The sequence below is a fragment of the Grampus griseus genome (genome assembly GCF_964374135.1).
Source record: "Grampus griseus genome assembly, chromosome: 3".
Taxonomy (NCBI): domain Eukaryota; kingdom Metazoa; phylum Chordata; class Mammalia; order Artiodactyla; family Delphinidae; genus Grampus; species Grampus griseus.
In genome coordinates, this window is record NC_139019.1 from 128,361,329 (window position 1) to 128,379,549 (window position 18,221).

The window sequence follows — 18,221 nt, forward strand, 5'->3', positions numbered from 1 at the left end:
GCCAGCCTGTCTGCTAATGGGTGGGGTTGTGTTCCTGTCTTGCTAGTTGTTTTACATGGGGCATCCAGCATTGGAGCTTGCTGGCCATTGTGTGGAGCTGAGTCTTAGTGCTGAGATGGAGATCTCTGGGAGATCTCACACCAACTGATATTACGTGGCGCCAGGAGGTCTCTAGTGGTTCAATGTCCTGAACTCAGCTCTCCCACCTCAGACACCCAGGCATGACACCAGGCCAGAGCACCAAGACCCTATCAGACACACAGCTCAGAAGAAAAGTGAGGAAAAAAAAATACAAAAAAATTTAAATGTTAACATAAAAATAAAATAAGATAAAATAATTAAAATTAAAAATTTAAAAAATATATTAAAATAAAAAATTAAAAAGTGATTTTAAAAAAGAGAGCAACCAAACCAATAAATAAATCCACCAATGATAACAAGTGCTAAACACTATACTAATATAAATATAAAAATCATAAACAAGTCAGTTGCAGACAGCAAACCCCAACTCTATAGTTGCTTCCAAAGTCCACTGCCTCAATTTTGGGTTGATTCATTGCCTATTCAGGTATTCCACAGATGCAGGGTACCTCAAGTTGATTGTGGGGATTTAATCCACTGCTCCAGAGGCTGCATGGAGAAGTTTCCCTTCCTGTTCTTTGTTCACACAGCTCCTGGGGTCCAGCTTAAGTTTTCGTCCCACCTCTGCATGTAGGTTGCCCTCAGGCTTCTGTTTCCATCCAGACAGGATGGGGTTAAAGCAATGGCTGATTAGGTGGCTCTGGCTCACTCATGCCTTTTGGGAAATCTGGGGTCTTCTGCCAGCATTCAGTAGGTGTTCTGTAAGAGTTGTTCCACATGTAGATGTGTTTTTGATGTATTTGTGGGGAGGAACGTGATCTCCACATCGTACTCCTCCACCATTTTGAAGGTCCCCAGTAGTTGCAGTCAGCTCACATATTCAGCAAGTCTGATTGTGGAGGCTTGGTGAGTCCAAAATTTGATGAAGTAGGCTAGCAGGCTGGAGACAGACCCTGGGAAGAGTTGCTTTTTGCGTCCAAAGGTAGCTTGCTGCAGAATTCCTTCTTGCTCGGAGGAACTCAGTTTTGTTTTTAAGGCCTTCACCTTAAGGCCTTAAAGACCTTTAATGAGGTCCATCCACATCATGGAAGGTAATGGAGGGTAATCCACTCAATGTCCATGAATTTAAATGTTAATCTCATCTACAGACCCTGCGGGAGTGGGTGGCATTCCTCCAGTTCCCAGTCGGAGGGCCATGGCACTGGCAGCCCTCCTCTGCAAAGTGACCCCAGTTCTGTGCAAGGCTCAGGGCACCTTGGAGCTGGAGGAGCTGCGGTGCCACTTGTGGGCAAGCTTCTGTGGGGATGTACTGGCTGGGCTGCTGCAGTAGCGTGGGAGCTTCGTGGAGGCCCGGTGGGAGGCTGCCGAGTGCGTGGTGCAGGCCACCTGGCTCCACACATAGGATTTAGCTGCCTTTCTCTCTAACCAAAATCAAAGGTTTGGTTAATTCGCATAAGAGATATTAGAAACACCCTTGTATGAAAATGAAAAGATGTTAAGAATGTGGCAAGCCTAGAGACACCCTTTAGAATGGTGCCTAGGATTAGGATTCAGAAGTGTGTTAGTTTAAATATTAATGTGGAATATTTGTGTCACTTGACTCCAAGTATATGTTTCCACAACTCAAGTAGGCTTGTCCATCTCTAATGAACTTCTCATATGGTCAGGACTTGTCTGTCTACTTGCTTATATTTGTGGCAGACATCAGTCTGTGAATTACATTTTTCTAGCATATAACTCAGTTGTAATGTCATGAAGGAATACACCTATAAGCACGTACCTACTTCTAAATTATGGAGGCCACTGATATTAACCAAAATCACCAGATAATTACAAATGACCCATTACATTAGCTCAGGTCAGTTTGCAAGAACAGAGGTCAGTTTGCAAGAACATGCTTTGAAATGTTTTGGTTTTTGAACAGGGGCTATTTATGCACCATCAGAATATTCTGGAGCTAGATACACGGTCAAATTATTGAATAGACCCTAATGCAATGGTCCCTGAGTCCAGTTGGGCTGGAGTCACCTCAAGACGGCTTAAAAACACAGGTGACTTTGTGGCTTCTCCATTGAAAAATGTCTCCTATTTGGTTCTACTCTGCATGTTAATTTTTCTGATCCGGGTTCCATCAATACGGAGAGATAGTACTACGTTTTTATTAGATTATAGGTCTGTGTACTCTGCCATAATTCTAATGAATTGACAGCAATCATATCACTATAATTATTACAATGTTTATTCTAGAAAAATATATAAAGTAACCTACATATCAAGAAACAGATTTAATTTAAAACTAAAAACTGTAGATATCTTCACCACTAATTTGTAGAAATTGGGTAAAAGGAAAAAAAAATAAAGAGAAAGTGAAGGAATTTTCCCTGTAAAATGCATTTTACATTTAGATTTATTTTAGTTTTGGAGTCATGCAATTAAATTCTCTCTTCTAATGGCATAAATAAACAAACACAGGTGACAGTATAGCTCCAGATATACTGAATTGGGATTTCCAAGAATGACACCTGGAAATCTGTATCTATATATATGGGTATCTATATTTTTCAGAGTTCCCTGGGTGGTTCTCAAAAAGCCAACTTGACACAACTTCATGAACCAGCTGCCCTTTGGAAATCACAGAGTAAAATGACCAAGTTTATTCTGTGATTCTGTGTCTATATGACTCCTGGTTAAACAAGCCTTTGCAAGATCACTTGAAATTTCCATACTGGAGACGGCCAGGTAAAGAGACAGGAAAGAGGATCAAATACTGGATCATGGAGAGAAATGGTTGGTATTGGGGGATGGGGATATGCTACAGGAATTCTAATGAAGGATTTCTTTATAGTCTGTGATAATTACAAGGGCCACCAAACAGACACCCTTCTTTTCTTGTAACTGAGAAATCAATCATAAGCTAACAGCTTATCTTTGCCAACTCTCAGTTAAATCCCTGGCTACAGTTTGTCTCAAGTAAATGAATTTTTGTTATTCCTCCTAACTCTTGTTGGCAGAGCACAAGACATTTACCATCTGCTCAGCTTCGCATTGGCAATAGGTATACATTGCCTATTTCCCCAAGGCAATGAGCAGAAAGAGGTAACACATCACAGTAGACTTGAGGGTGGGATTCCAATGTTCTGGCTATGCGATTCCACTGGAAAGGATTTCTGAAGCTAGAGGGGGCTTGCTTAACTAGCTGGGGCCAGGGACCTGACTCCTAGGCACTATACCATTGCCACTGGAGGGCTCTATGATGGTGGGAATTCAGAAATCTTTCTTACATAATTTTTCATCTGTTAAACTTTAAGCTTTTGCAGTTTAAGCCTCAGGTTTGCTGAGGGGTTACTTTCTGTCAAGCCCTCTGTATTGATGACTAAGACCCAGGGTTCCTTGCTCTCATAAAGCTTATAGTGTAGTATGGAAAACAAGTGAATAAGTAACTGACAGTCTTCTAAGTATTATGACAGGGATAACAGGTGCTCTGTAGGCACCTAGAAAGTCTTGCTTATTGGAATTGAGGTGGGTGATGTCAGGAAAGAATTCGTTAAGTTTTTGTGTTTTTTTTTTAAGACCCAAAGGATGGGTGTGAGTTAGCTGGTACAAAGTAGGAATCTTGTCTGAGAAAGCCTAAATATACCCAACAATGTCAATATGCCTGAAGCCCAGAGGCAAAGGTGGAGAGTGGCAAGAGTTGAAGATAAAAAAGATACTCAGAATCTGGATAATAAATACGTCAGACTATGCTATGGAGCTGGCCTTTTCTCCTTATAGCAGTGGCAAGACCCTGAAGGATCTGAAATCTGAGAATAATAAGATGAGGCCCACTACTTAGCCACAGTTTGCCTCAATGTATTCATTCGTTATTCATTCAACAAAGATTAACAGTGCATCTTCTATTTGATAGCACTGCTATCAGCAAAGAGATTTAGTGAAGAACATAAAGGGCCCATGTTCTCACCAAGCATGAAAAACAACACACACCCTCATAAGATAATTTCTGACGGTTATATGTACTGTGAGGATAATAAAATGGAAAAATGCAATGAAGACTGATGGAAGCAGGGCAGGCAAGGTTGCTTTCTGACAGTGGAGACAGAAAAGGCCTCCTTGAGGAAGAAATATTTGAGGTAATACAGCCCCATGAAAATCTGGGTAGATGATATTCCAGTCAAATGGAACAGCAAGGGCAAAAGCCATGATTTAAAAAAAAAAAAAAAGAACTGGCATGTTAAAGGAAGGGAAAGAATATTGGAGTAACCTCAAGGTAATTTGGACTGGAGAAGTAGTTCTCATCACTGACTCCTTTTAACTGCTGGGAATACAGTATTGAACATAAGAGAATCTTTTCCCCTCATATACTCCTTCCTACTCTGCTTCCTTTTACATGGATGCTAGACTTTTCCTGACATACAAAGTCCTGCTTTATTTCTTTGTTCATCCTTGAGGATCCTGACCCTTTCTGATGTCTTCCAGGAACAATGTGACCAACTTACTCTGGATTTCCTAAGACTTGCCCAGTGTTAACACTGAAAATCTTACATCCCAGGAAGTCTCTCAGTCCCAGATCATCAAGGATAGTTGGTCACCCTGTTGAGGAAGCCTACTCTGATCACCCTAAGGCTAGGATACCATAGACACTCAATACCTATTGCCCACAGCAATGTTTCTCAAGAGATGGATTTGAAGAAGCAGGAAGGAGCCAGATCACCAGGGCCTTGTGAATCACAGCAACAATTTTGGACTTTATTCAAAGAATAGAGGGATATAACCCTAAATCATCAGTAATGTTATATTAGTTACCTACTGCTATATTGACAAATCCCTCCCAAATTTGTACGCATAAAACAAGAATCACTTACTTAACTCATAGCTTTTATGGGTCAAGAATTCTGGATTGGTTTGGTTGGACAATTCTGGCTTGGGTATCTCATGGGCTACAGTCAGATGTCAGCCAAGACTGCAGTCACCTGAAGGCTTCACTGGGCTGCAGGATCTGCTTCCAAAGTGGATCACTCCCATGGCTTTCAGACTGGTGCTGGCTGTTTGGAAAACCTCAGTTCCTCGCCACGTGGACCCCTCCACAGGACTACCTGAACATCCTCACAACATGGCGGCTGACTTCCTGCAGAGTGGGTGACCCAAGAATTCAAAGTAGAAGCTCCATGCCTTATAACACTGGAGTCAGAAATCACACACTGCCCCACATTGGCCATGGTATTCTTTAGATCACAGCCTTGATTCAATGTGTGATTGGACCATGCAAGGGCACAAACCCCAGGAAGTGACAATCATTGGGGACCATCTTGGAAGCTGGCTACCACAGATGTCACTCCAAATCCTGGTTTACTAACTCACTAAAGAATGCTCTTGGTCACAGAGGTACATAGATGAATCAATATTATAGTTTTCCACAAGTTAACTTCTAAGGATGGAATTACAACTTTAGAAGACAGCTGTAAACTACAAGCTACTGGATCTATCTTTTCACAGGTGCTTGAGGAGCTCATGATGCCCAGGTTATGCCTTATTTTTGCCTTTAAGCCTCATCAGACCTCCATGAATGGAATTAGCCTACAATATAGGCTAATTCCTATAATTTGTATCAAACAAACCCACTCCCTTATCCTACTGATTTTTAACTGGCCACCATATCTATAGTGGGCAGAGCCAAGAAGGAAGAGTCACACATACCAAGACTTGGGACATTGATGTTTCTTAACTTAGGACACCTGGTAGTGAACTCTGTATGTTTATCTCTTTACAAAAAACTCATAGGAGGCTTGGAGTCAGAAGATGAGTTACAGCTCTGCCTCTACCTGAAATAGCTCAAATATAAGAGACACCTGACAGCATCCCAAAAGTACAAAGCCTGTGAGGCAGAAGTGTTTGAAAATGCAGGAGGACAGGATAGTTGCAGAGGAGTGAAGGGGGTAGTGGAGGAGCTCAGAGAGGTAGCCAGGGGCCAGATCTGCCAGGCCTATAATATAAGTTAGGATGTTGGGTGTTTCCCAGTGTAATGGCAGACACTGAGAGTTCATGCACGGGAAAAACATAGTATGACTTGTTTTAAAAGGATCACTCTGTCTGCTCTTGTTCTTCTATAGTCAGAAAGTTCTCTGTCTGAAATACTACCTTAGGTATTCACATTCCCCTCCTCACTTCAAGCAGGTCTCAAATGTCACCTCACCAAATAGGACGTCCCTAACCACTCTATGATAACCAACAAGGACCTACTGTATAGCACAGGGAACTCTGCTCAATAGTCAATAATAATCTATAAGAGAAAAGAATCTGAAAAAGAATGGATATATACATATGCATAAGTGAAACACTTTGCTAGGAAACCTGAAACTAACACAACATTGTAAATCAACTATAAAACAAAAATTAAATTAAAAAAATAAAATAGTGGTTCCAACCCCTCTCACTCCCAGCTTCCTTACCCTGCATTGTTTTTCTTACTAGCACATATTATTGGATGTGACAATATCTTAGTATGTTTTAAAAGTTATCATCTACTCCCCTTTCTCAAGAGCAGCTCCTTGTTTTACATATCGTCACCACCCTAACACAGCCTAGAATAATTTCACAATTATTATTTGTTGAATGAATGAAGTTCAAATGACCACTGAGAATTTTTTTCATGTCCCCAGTAAAGGCTCTCTCACTTCTTAAGTTCATTGGTCATAGATGACAAGCAGTCACATTAGATAAAAACTCCTCAGTTGGCATGGCTATCTGGAAGACTCTGTGGAAAGAAATTCTTAGGCCATATTTGGGACCAGTAGGAAAGAGAGTCATGATTAATTACCAATGTCTATTGTGTGTGAGGGAGAAGAGCTGGTGAACTATCTGCTGTGAATCTCCCATCTCCACATAGGTATTTAGTTTCACCTTGAATATGACTCATCAGCCACTGCTTTCACTTTGACCATGTGTGCCCAGGCCCTATCTGCCCTATCTGACAGGTAGCTTGTTTTTGTTTTTTATAAATTTATTTACTTTTTATTTTTGGCCGTGTTGGGTCTTCGTTGCTGTGTGCAGGCTTTCTCTAGTTGCGGCGAGCGGGGGCTACTCTTTGTTGTGGTGTGTGTGCTTCTCATTGCGGTGGCTTCTCTTGTTGCGGGGCACGGGCTCTAGGTGAGTGGGCTTCAGTAGCTGTGGCATGTGGGCTCAGAAGTTGTGGCTCATGGGCTCTAGAGCACAGGCTCAGTAGTTGTGGCACACGGGCTTAGCTGCCCCGCGGCATGTGGGATCTTCCCGGACCAGGGATAGAACCCGTGTCACCTGCATAGGCAGGCGGATTCTTAACCACTGTGCCACCAGGGAAGTCCCTGACAGGCAGCTTTTTAAGGGCAGGAATTATGTGTCTGTGCTTCAGTTTCCCAATCTGCAAAACACAATTAATAGCGGCACCGGATCCACAGAACGTGCTAAAAAATGTTAGTTGCTTATGTTACGATAATAGCGATGATGTTGATGGATGAGGAGGAGAATGTTTTAATACCTAGGACTAAATACTATGGCTTACACACAGTAGGTAACAAAAACAGCTATTAAATAAAAGCAAATAAAAGTTGTTCTGAAGGCTAAAGCAGTGAATTAGTTGCTATGATATATAAGCATTTGTTGTTTGTAATAACACACTTAAAACACGTGAGTCATGTTTCTCCCAGTTTAATGGGGTCTGAGCAAAAGATGGAGCAGCATTTTGACATTTGCTGCAGACCTAAGCTCACGCCTAACAATAACCTTATCCCAGGTTAGGAAAGTTCCTAACAAAGTAGGTGAAGTACCACCTCCCAAGTCTGGGACGGATGCTTAATGACAGATAGAGGGAAAACATTCAGCACCTTGTACCTAGGTTAACACTGTCCTCTTCCTCACCAAAAATTCAAGAGAGCACCCTGAGAATGTGTGCCAAGGGGTCCCTGCTGGCTGAGAGCCTTCTTCTGTGAGGTCCTTGGACAGTGGGAACAGATCCAGTGACCTTCAGGGACAAGCACAAAACGTCCGTTTTCTCTCTGTCAGAAGCACCCTAGGCATAAAAATGCATCTGCCTTCACCCCACTGATGCAGGGTAAAATCTGTTCTACCTCTCTTCAGCAGCCTGTCCCCACTTGGTTATAGCCCCAGGTTAATTAAGTTGGAGACCTCACTTCCTTTAAGCCCTTGAGATCCTACCTATAATTACTCTGCTATTTAGAGATGTCAAGTCTTTGCATTTAAGGTATTCAAAGTGCATTCAGCCCCTGAGGATGGGGAAACAGTGTTATAATAGAAATACAAGCAACTCCGCTTGGAGAAAGATAGAAATCCCAGGAGCACTAAAGCACACAGGAAAGAATTCCTTCAGCGCCAGTCAAGTCATGTGCAAAATAATAATATTAATCTTCCACTCTGTGCCACGCATAATGCTAGGGAGTGTATGAGCCATAAATGAAATGATGCATCATCTCCCCTTCAAGAATCTTATCCACAATTAGGGTAAACAAAACAGATCTGGAAGCAAATGAGAAAGCAGGTGTTTTTGGCCAAGAAAGAATCATACAAATAACAAGAGCATGGAATCTAGGCTAGGGATCCAGATAGAACAGCCTTTGAATCTGGCTCAGCAGTATGACTTTGGGCAATACTTCCTCTACCTGATCTTCAGTTTCCCTATCTGCTAATGGCAGGGCTTCTTCCAGATTGGTCTTATGAAGACTCGATGAGAAAATACACGTAAAATGCTCTAGTGTCATGGCTGGCACAGAGAAAGCACCCAGTGCGTCCATTCCCTCCACCAATATTTAATGTGTGCATAGGGCAAGGAATTGTTAGATGCTGCAGACAAGGCAGATACAGTTCCAGCTTTCACAGAGCTTACATTCTAGAAGGAGCAAATGATTTGGAAGAAGCTGAGAACACTTAACATCACCTGAGATCTTACTCTGTGCCGGGTCCAACAATAAAGCAAGTAAGCAGGTACTCTCACTATTTTCCCATCGATAAGATGTATGAAGAAAATGACAAGAGCTGCTCTGTTAAGGATGTGATGACCTGTTGGGGGAAGGTGGTATTCGAGCTGCAGTTTGAAGAGCCTGCAGAAGCCTGCCATGCAAAGATCTGAAGAAAGAACATTCTAAACACAATGAACTCAGTAAGTGCTGACACTACTGATAATACTGTTAATATAACTCAGTTCCCAGTTTTATGGTACAGGCTATAGTACTGGGAGGAGTTCAGTAAGTGATACACCAGAGTGGGATGGAGAGAATAGGAAGTTCTGAGGAGAGAGGGGTTTCAGCCGGATGTTGAGATTGAGTGGTACTTAGCACAGGCGACCAAATACAAAACCTAGCACTGCACACTCATACAGCACTTTAAAAGAGGCATCGGAGGAACTGAAACTCACATTCATTTTGCACGTGTGTACGACCGCTTTTGTGTGACAATGGCAGAGTTGAATGAATGGTTGAGACAGAGACCCATCCATCATCTAGCCCACAACACATAAAATATTTACCATCTGGCCCTTTACAGAAGAAGCTTCCCAAGTCCTGATTTAGAGGTTAAAAGCACATTTAAATAAATAATACGGTTGGGCCCTCAAGCAGATCTGGGGAGGTGAGTGCTACTGGAAAGCCTGCTAACGGCACAGAAGTCCAGTGACACCCACCCTGGTCTTTCTCCAAAAATTAGAGTATAGCTGCAGGCATCTGCTTGGTACTCATTCAATCCTGGTTGAACATGAATGAATGAATCTGATGTCTGAGGGGTTTTTACAAAAAATAGCTAAGAAGGTCTTCCTCACTTTACAGACAAGGAAATTCAAGACTTAAGTTATGTAAATATAAGACACGTGGTTGTTGTCTTAGCTTTTCATTCCCAGTTCAATGCCCTTTTCTACCGAGATACCATGGGTGACCTCAAATCTGGAATGCCCCGCCCCCCTGCCAGCCCAAACCAAACCTAAAGTATGAAGAGTGACTTCTCTCCTTGCCTCTCCAAAGCCTCAGCCAACTCCCAGGTCTCTGATCACTGACACATGGGCCTAATTAATCACAGTACGGCATTCCTTCTGCCAGACCGCCTACTCTCGCCAACAACTCTGTTCAGTCCTGGGAGGATACAGGGGAAGGGTATGTGTTAATGATCGTTCCCAGCCAGAGATCACTGGAAGCCCCACTGTCAGACACAATGTTATGACTTCTGGAAACTTCCTAAACGTATGTCTCTTTGACCTAGTCCATCACATGGGAAGTAAAAAGTTCTACCATTCAGGGGTTAATTGCTCCTTTGTGCATATTGGGAAACTTGAGCAAGGAGAAAATTTCTCAAATACTCTATATATTAAAGACAAAATGATGCTATATCACCAGGGGGACAGTAGACTAAGGGTCAGAAGTCTGAGTAAGTCTAAGGCTGCAGTGAAATAGGTAGTTATGAGTTTGGGCTGTGGAGACAGTGCTTTGCTGAGTTCAAGTCTCACCAGCTCTGCCACTCACCAGCTTTCGGGCCTTGGACAAGTTACAAGATCTTTCTGAGCTACAGGACTTTCACTTGGTGAAAGAGGAACAATGCTCTTACGTATTTCATAGGATTACGTGGTCCACAGGGACCAGAACAACTTGTGCCAAGCATTCACAAGAGTCCTTGTTAAGACAAAGCACTTGTTGATACAAGAAGAAAATGACACTGATGCAAGGGACGTAGCAATGGTTCTGCTCTGACCACTGTCAACAAGGTGACTCTGTGCAAGGCATTGAATCCTCAAAACCTCAGCTCATTTATCTATAAAACAGGAACAATAATATTCCCTAGCTAACAGAGCTTCTGCAAGGACTAAATGACCTAAGGAAAGATAAAGTACTTAGCAAAGATCCTGGCATTTATTAATGGGTCATTAAATGTCACCAGATGAAAACAAATCCAACAGAAGATGTTAAAAGCTGCCTGGCCAAGCTCACACAACTCTTTGGGGGAAAAAAAAAAAAAGACTGTGAATATAAAAATGGCTTTGATATGCTAAACTGCAGCACATATTTCACGGGCTGTCAGGATTACTACCCAGCCAAGGAAGCCGGTCTAACGTCTGTTTACTTGGCCTGTGATTTGCAGGTCATTCAGGGAAGTTGGATGCTTCAGTGGCCAGGTGCTAAGTGAAGCTGACGATTAATTAACCTGTGATCTATGATTTTTAATTATTGTTCTCAAGTCTCACCTTATATTTGCAAGTGACTCTTAAAAAGCCAAATGGCTGAGCAAAAGCATTTGGGATGGAAACATATTGGCTGAGAGACTCTTCTGTGTGATTTCACTCCCCTGATTAGATTTATGGAGAGAGAAGACACTTGCTGCTGAGCTGAAGGCTGGCCAGTTTACAGACTGGAAATCTAGGCTTTGGAGTTTTAAATCCAACACAGGTGTTGGTACTACACATATGTGTGCACAAGCTCACACCAGGGCTGCGAGGCAGCATGGCATACTAGAGAGAGTATGGGCTCTGACGTCAAACATGACTCCAGATTGCATTATTCAATAGCTTTATGAGTTTAGGTAAGTCATGGGGCCCTTGTGTGCCTCAAATGCTTCACTTAAATAGGAATAATCAAATCTACCTGGGAGGGCCATGGCAAGACTGAAAGATGAACTATTGAGACACCTAGCCATAACTGACAATCAATATATGGTTATAGCTGGATCAACTGAATTTTTAAATGAGCCCTATAATTTTATATGTGACCCTAAGTCATTTAGTTGAGTCTCAAATTCACCATTAAGACAATGGGGCAAATCTAACCTACGCTGTGGATTTTTTAAACCAATTTTAACCAGTATTTATGCAGCATCTTCTCTGTAGCAGGTACAGCGGTAATTACAAGGAACACTGATGAATAGTAAAAGCACTGTCCTTTCCCTAAAAGAGCTAAAGTCCAAGGAAAGAGAAGCATTAAATATAGGACAGCTACTTAGAATAGATGCGGTAAGAGATGGTCTACAAAGGGAGAGCCTCCTTTGGATTGGGAAGTCAGGGAATGACTTTCAAAAGGAGTTAACATTTAAGCTTAGATCTTGACAATGAACAGGAGTAGCAGAGCAAAGAATGGCATGAAGAATGTCAGAAAGACAGGGCAACAAGTACAACGGCCCTGAATAAATAGTCAATGGGGAAACTATCCTCTAGGTCTTGAGGACAAAGTTGCATCAAGACAGATCATTTCAGATTGTGTGTTGCTCACATTAGGGAAAGAATAAGGAAGAAAAGGCATTTAAATTACTGAGCACAAGGCATGGCACAAACACAACTTTCTATCTATCGAAAACAGAAATCAAGACCCATGCAGCAATGACAATAATTGGGTAAGTGGCAATACATGTCCCCAGGGAAAAATCAGCTCTACCTATTCAAGGCAAAGCATCGTAACCCTTTTTGCAGCTTATTTGGAAGAAAAAAAAAAACCCCCCAAAAAAAGTTTTCCTAAAAATTTGTTTTAAATCTTATGGTTACCAGCAGGAGAAGGAGGGGAGGGATAAATTGCGAGATTGGGGGGCTTCCCTGGTGGCACAGTGGTTGAGAGCCCACCTGCCGATGCAGGGGACACGGGTTCATGCCCCGGTCTGGGAAGATCCCACATGCTGCAGAGCGGCTGGGCCCGTGAGCCATGGCCACTGAGCCTGTGCGTCCGGAGCCTGTGCTCCACAATGGGAGAGGCCACAACAGTGAGAGGCCGGCGTACTGCAAAAAATAAATAAATAAAAATTTTTAAAAATTGCGAGATTGGGACTGACATATATACATTACTGTATATAAAATAGATAACTAATAAGGACCTACTGTATAGCACAGGGAACTCCACACAATACTCTATAATGACCTATATGGGAAAAGAATCTAAAAGAGTAAATATATGTATATGTATAACCGATTCACTTTGCTGTACAGCAGAAACTAACACAACATTGTAAATCAACTATACTCTAATAATTTTTTTTTTAATTCTGTTTTAGAAAAAGAATACATTTGGAATTCATATTAGAATGTGAAGAACCTGCTTACCATTCAGTCTTCCCTTAGATTTGACCACCTAGTAAAGGTGGGATTTGGCACTAGGTCTGTGAAGTGGCGAGCTTGGTCTCTCATACCTTCCTCAAGTGAACAATGACAGAGGGTTCATTGTTCTAAAAGGTCCTGCATGTTTCATTAATGGAAGGGTACAAGGACGACTAGGCAGGGCTACATTTGAAAAGATGTTCGGCCTGCATTTGGCAACAGCTAACACGGTCTCTGAGGTTCCCAGAAAGTCAGTGATTTTGAGTGCTGGAGCCAATGGTAGGGAGAACAAAAATAAAACCCAGAGACAAGAAAAGAACTGCCCTTCCTCAGAGACATGGGTGACATGTAGAAAAGTCTTGTCTGGCTAAGTCCATCTCCCATACTGGTGTCCCAAATGGCACCATGGATGACTGGTTCTTTGGTTCAAGGACAGCTGTCTTGTAAACACCTGGCAATTGACATTAAGCACTCCGCAATCATATAGGCAAAGAGATGCTGTTTTTCTTTATTTAAAATGAGTCAGAACTTGGAATGACCTATTCCAAACTCCCCGCCTTTCTGAGGTCATTCAGACCCAGAGACATGAAGTGAAATGTTCAAGGTTACACATCATGGCAGGGACAGATCCAAGACCAGAACCCAGATTTCCTAACTATGATTTCCTATCCTGGACTTGCTCTCTCTAAATCCACTTTGTGCAAATCATTTTATTTTCCCAAGTTATTTCTCCGCCAGTGGACAATAGGGCAATTAGATAGCAGTACTTCAGGACCTGGTAGTTGAGACAGAATTAAGGAATAAGAAGGAACAAAGCACTCAGAATAATTAGAAACTTTCCCTCGAGTTGGCCCCTTCCCAACAGGTTTTGCCAAGCCTCTGGAAATCTCTTCTTTGACATCAATAACCCGTTGATAACAAGTAGCGAGAGCAGTTTCATCTCTCACACACTGCCTGGGGCTCAGGATCATCAAGCCTTTACGTTTTTCTTGCTGGCTGCTGGTTTCTTCCACTGAGATGCATTTCAGAACTCAGCCAGTGCCTCAGAGGATCATTTCCCTCCTCCCTTTTATGAGAGTTATCAAACGTTTTCCCCTGAACCTTTCTGTGCCCTCCCACAGTCTAGAAAATGAGGTTCTTTGCTTTGAGATGCAACCTCTAGGACATTCTGTTTCTTGAAAAGTTCATGCAATAAGACTGGCACCCTTTCTTTAAAGACGCTTTTAAGAAGAGACTGAGTCAACTTTTCCCTGGGCCTAAAGTTGTGTGTATATAATGCTAGGCTACCAGCTTGCTACCAACTACTCTTGAACCTGTAGACTTCTTTTTAAATGGCCCAATCTGATACCTAAACATCTCTCCACCTTTCTGACAGGGTGGTGGAGAGACTGAAACAGAAACTGTCTCTTTCATGAGAGACAACCATGAGCTTTAGGACACCATATTCTAATCCTGGCCCTGCCAACTCTGGTTGACCTGGTCATCTTGGCCGAGCCCCTTTTCCTCTCTGAGCCTCAGTATCATTGTCTAGAAAAATATTTTGTTTGACCTTCACAGTGCTGGTTTTTTGCTTTTCTTTAATATTAAAATTTTAAAATTATAATTTTCACATAAATATCCTTACCTCCCCTAAAAACTAGAAGAGCTAACCAACTGGATTAATAATACTACATGAAAATCTGTGGAGCTCTATAGTGGCTGCCCAGTGTAAAAGGGTGTGTCTACTGTGGTTCAATCCAGTCTCCACTATGTCTCTATGCCTCGATTTGCTTATCTATCTGGATTCAGTAAATCTTGGACTTAGGAGTAAGTAGCTACACCTGGCAAAACATCCCCTATTCAGGCAGAGTTTATGCATTCATAAAACATTACTGACTGTATTGGCTGTGTGACTTTGTCTAGCATCTCAGATTATAGCACTTTCATAGTAACTCACAATTTTCTACTATGCTTTTACATTTTAATTAAGGCTGCTGGACTATTTGCACCTAGTATTTTTATTCTATCGGTCCCAGGATGTTTTATTTGCTTCTCACTCGTCAAAACCCTTTGTCCGTAATAATCATGACTTTGATCTTCGTCTGTGTGATCCTTACCTAACATTCCTTTAGGGTTTTTCCTAGCTTTCTCAGGGGTTCTTATAAATTTTAAGTTAAACTTACAGTCTATGAAACTTTTAGGTCTTAAATTAGTATTCAAAATGCATACAATTATTTGATTAGATATGTAGAAATGCATTCAAGTCTTATGAACAGTCATTTTCTTCATGTCACCTATCATGCCAACAGATAAATTAAGAAGTAGCATTCTGAAAAAACAAAATTACAGACCAATATCACTGATGAATATAGATGCAAAAATCCTCAACAAAATACTACCAAACAGAATCCAACAACACATTAAAAGGATCATACACCATGATCAAGTGGGATTTATCCCAGGGATGCAAGGATTCTTCAATATACATAAATCAATCAATGTGATACACCATATTAACAAATTGAAGAAGAAAAACCATATGATCATCTCAATACATGCAGAAATAGCTTTTGACAAAATTCAACAACGATTTATGATAAAAACTCTCCAGAAAGTGGGCATAGAGGGAACCTGCCTCAACATAATAAAGGTCATATATGACAAACCCACAGCAAACATCATTCTCAATGGTGAAAACCTGAAAGCATTTCCTCTAAGGTCAGGAACAAGACAACGATGTCCATTCTCACCACTATTATTCAACATAGTTTTGGAAGTCCCAGCCATGGCAATCAGAGAAGAAAAATAAAAGGAATACAAATTGGAAAAGAAGAAGTAAAGCTGTCACTGTTTGCAGATGATATGATAATATACATAGAGAATCCTAAAGATGCCACCAGAAAACTACTAGAGCTAATCAATGAATTTGGTAAAGTTGCAGGATACAAAATTAATGCACAGAAATCTCTTGCATTCCTATACACTAATGATGAAAAATCTGAAAAAGAAATTAAGGAAACACTCCCATTTACCACTGCAACAAAAAGAACAAAATTCCTAGGAACAAACCTACCTAGGGAGACAAAGGACCTGTATGCAGAAAACTATAAGAAACTCATGAAGGAAATTAAAGATGATACCAACAGATGGAGAGATATACCATGTTCTTAGATTGGAAGAATCAATATTGTGAAAATGACTATACTACCCAAAGCAATCTACAGATTCAGTGCAATCCCGATCAAATTACCAATGGCACTTTTTTTTACAGAACTAGAACAAAAAATATTAAAATTTGTATGGAGACACAAAAGACCCTGAATAGCCAAAGCAGCCTTGAGGGAAAAAAACGGAGCTGGAGGAATCAGACTCCCTGACCTCAGACTATACTACAAAGTTACAGTAATCAAGACAATACAGTACTGGCAAAAAACAGAAAAATAGATCAGTGGAACAATATAGAAAGCCCAGAGATAAACCCACGCGCCCCTATGGTCAAATAATCTACGACAAAGGAGGCAAGGAATATACAGTGGAGAAAGGACAGTCGCTTCAGTAAGTGGTGCTGGGAAAACTGGACAGCTACATGTAAAAGAATGAAATTAGAACACTCCCTAACACCATACACAAAAATAAACTCGAAACGGATTCGAGACCTAAATGTAAGACTGGACACTATAAAACTCTTAGAGGAAAACATAGGAGAAACACTCTTTGACATAAATCACAGCAAGATCTTTTTTGATCCACCTCCTAGAGTAATGGAAATAAAAACAAAAATAAACAAATGGGACCTAATGAAACTTCAAAGCTTTTGCACAGCAAAGGAAACCATAAACAAGACGAAAAGACAACCCTCAGAATGGGAGAAAATATTTGCAAATGAATCAACAAAGGATTAATCTCCAAAATATATAAACAGCTCATTCAGCTCAATATTAAAAAAACAAACAACCCAATCCAAAACTGGGCAGAAGACCTAAATAGACATTTCTCCAAAGAAGACATACAGGTGGCCAAGAAGCACATGAAAAGCTGCTCAACATCACTAATTATTAGAGAAATGCAAATCAAAACTACTATGAGGTATCACCTCACACCAGTTAGAATGGGCATCATCAGAAAATCTACAAACAACAAATGCTGGAGAGGGTGTGGAGAAAAGGGAACCCTCTTGTACTGTTGGTGGGAATGTAAATTGATACAGCCACTATGGAGAACAGTATGGAGGTTCCTTAAAAAACTAAAAATAGAACTACCATATGATCCAGCAATCCCACTACTGGGCATATACCCAGAGAAAACCATAATTCAAAAAGACACATGCACCCCAGTGTTCACTGCAGCTCTATTTACAATAGCCAGGACATGGAAGCAACCTAAATGCCCATCGACAGGTGAATGGATAAAGAAGATGTGGTACATATATACAGTGGAATATTACTCAGCCATAAAAAGGAATGAAATTGGGTCATTTGTTGAGACATGGATGGATCTAGAGACTGTCATACAGAGTGAAGTAAGTCAGAAAGAGAAAAACAAATATCATATATTAATGCGTATATGTGGAACCTAGAAAAATGGTACGGATGAACCGGTTTGCAGAGCAGAAACTGAGACACAGATGCAGAGAATAAACGTATGGACACCAAGGGGAGAAAGCAGCCGGGGGGTGGGGGTGGGGGTGTGATGAATTGGGAGATTGGGATTGACATGTATACAGTGATGTGTATAAAATTGAGGACTAATAAGGACCTGCTGTATAAAAAAATAAATAAAATAAAATTTAAAAATTAAAAAAGAAGTAGCATTCTGTCTAATCGGTAGAAGCTTGCCCATCAACTTCACCATGAAAAGTGCCAAGCCAAACTTTGGCAATACGAATAGAAGCATTAGCAGAATTGGTGCAGATAGTATTAATTCTGCCTCCATGGTCGAAGAAATTTAATAAGGGGTTGATTCTGGATTCAACTTTATTTTTTTCAAACTTCAAATTTTGTGTTTTTAACCAAATTACAGGATCTGATATACCTAACCACACTATAAATTCATAAAGGCAGAGATATACCTTATTCATATATATTTTTTTAATTGTCACAATATTTGTGTCACCATGACAGGGGCT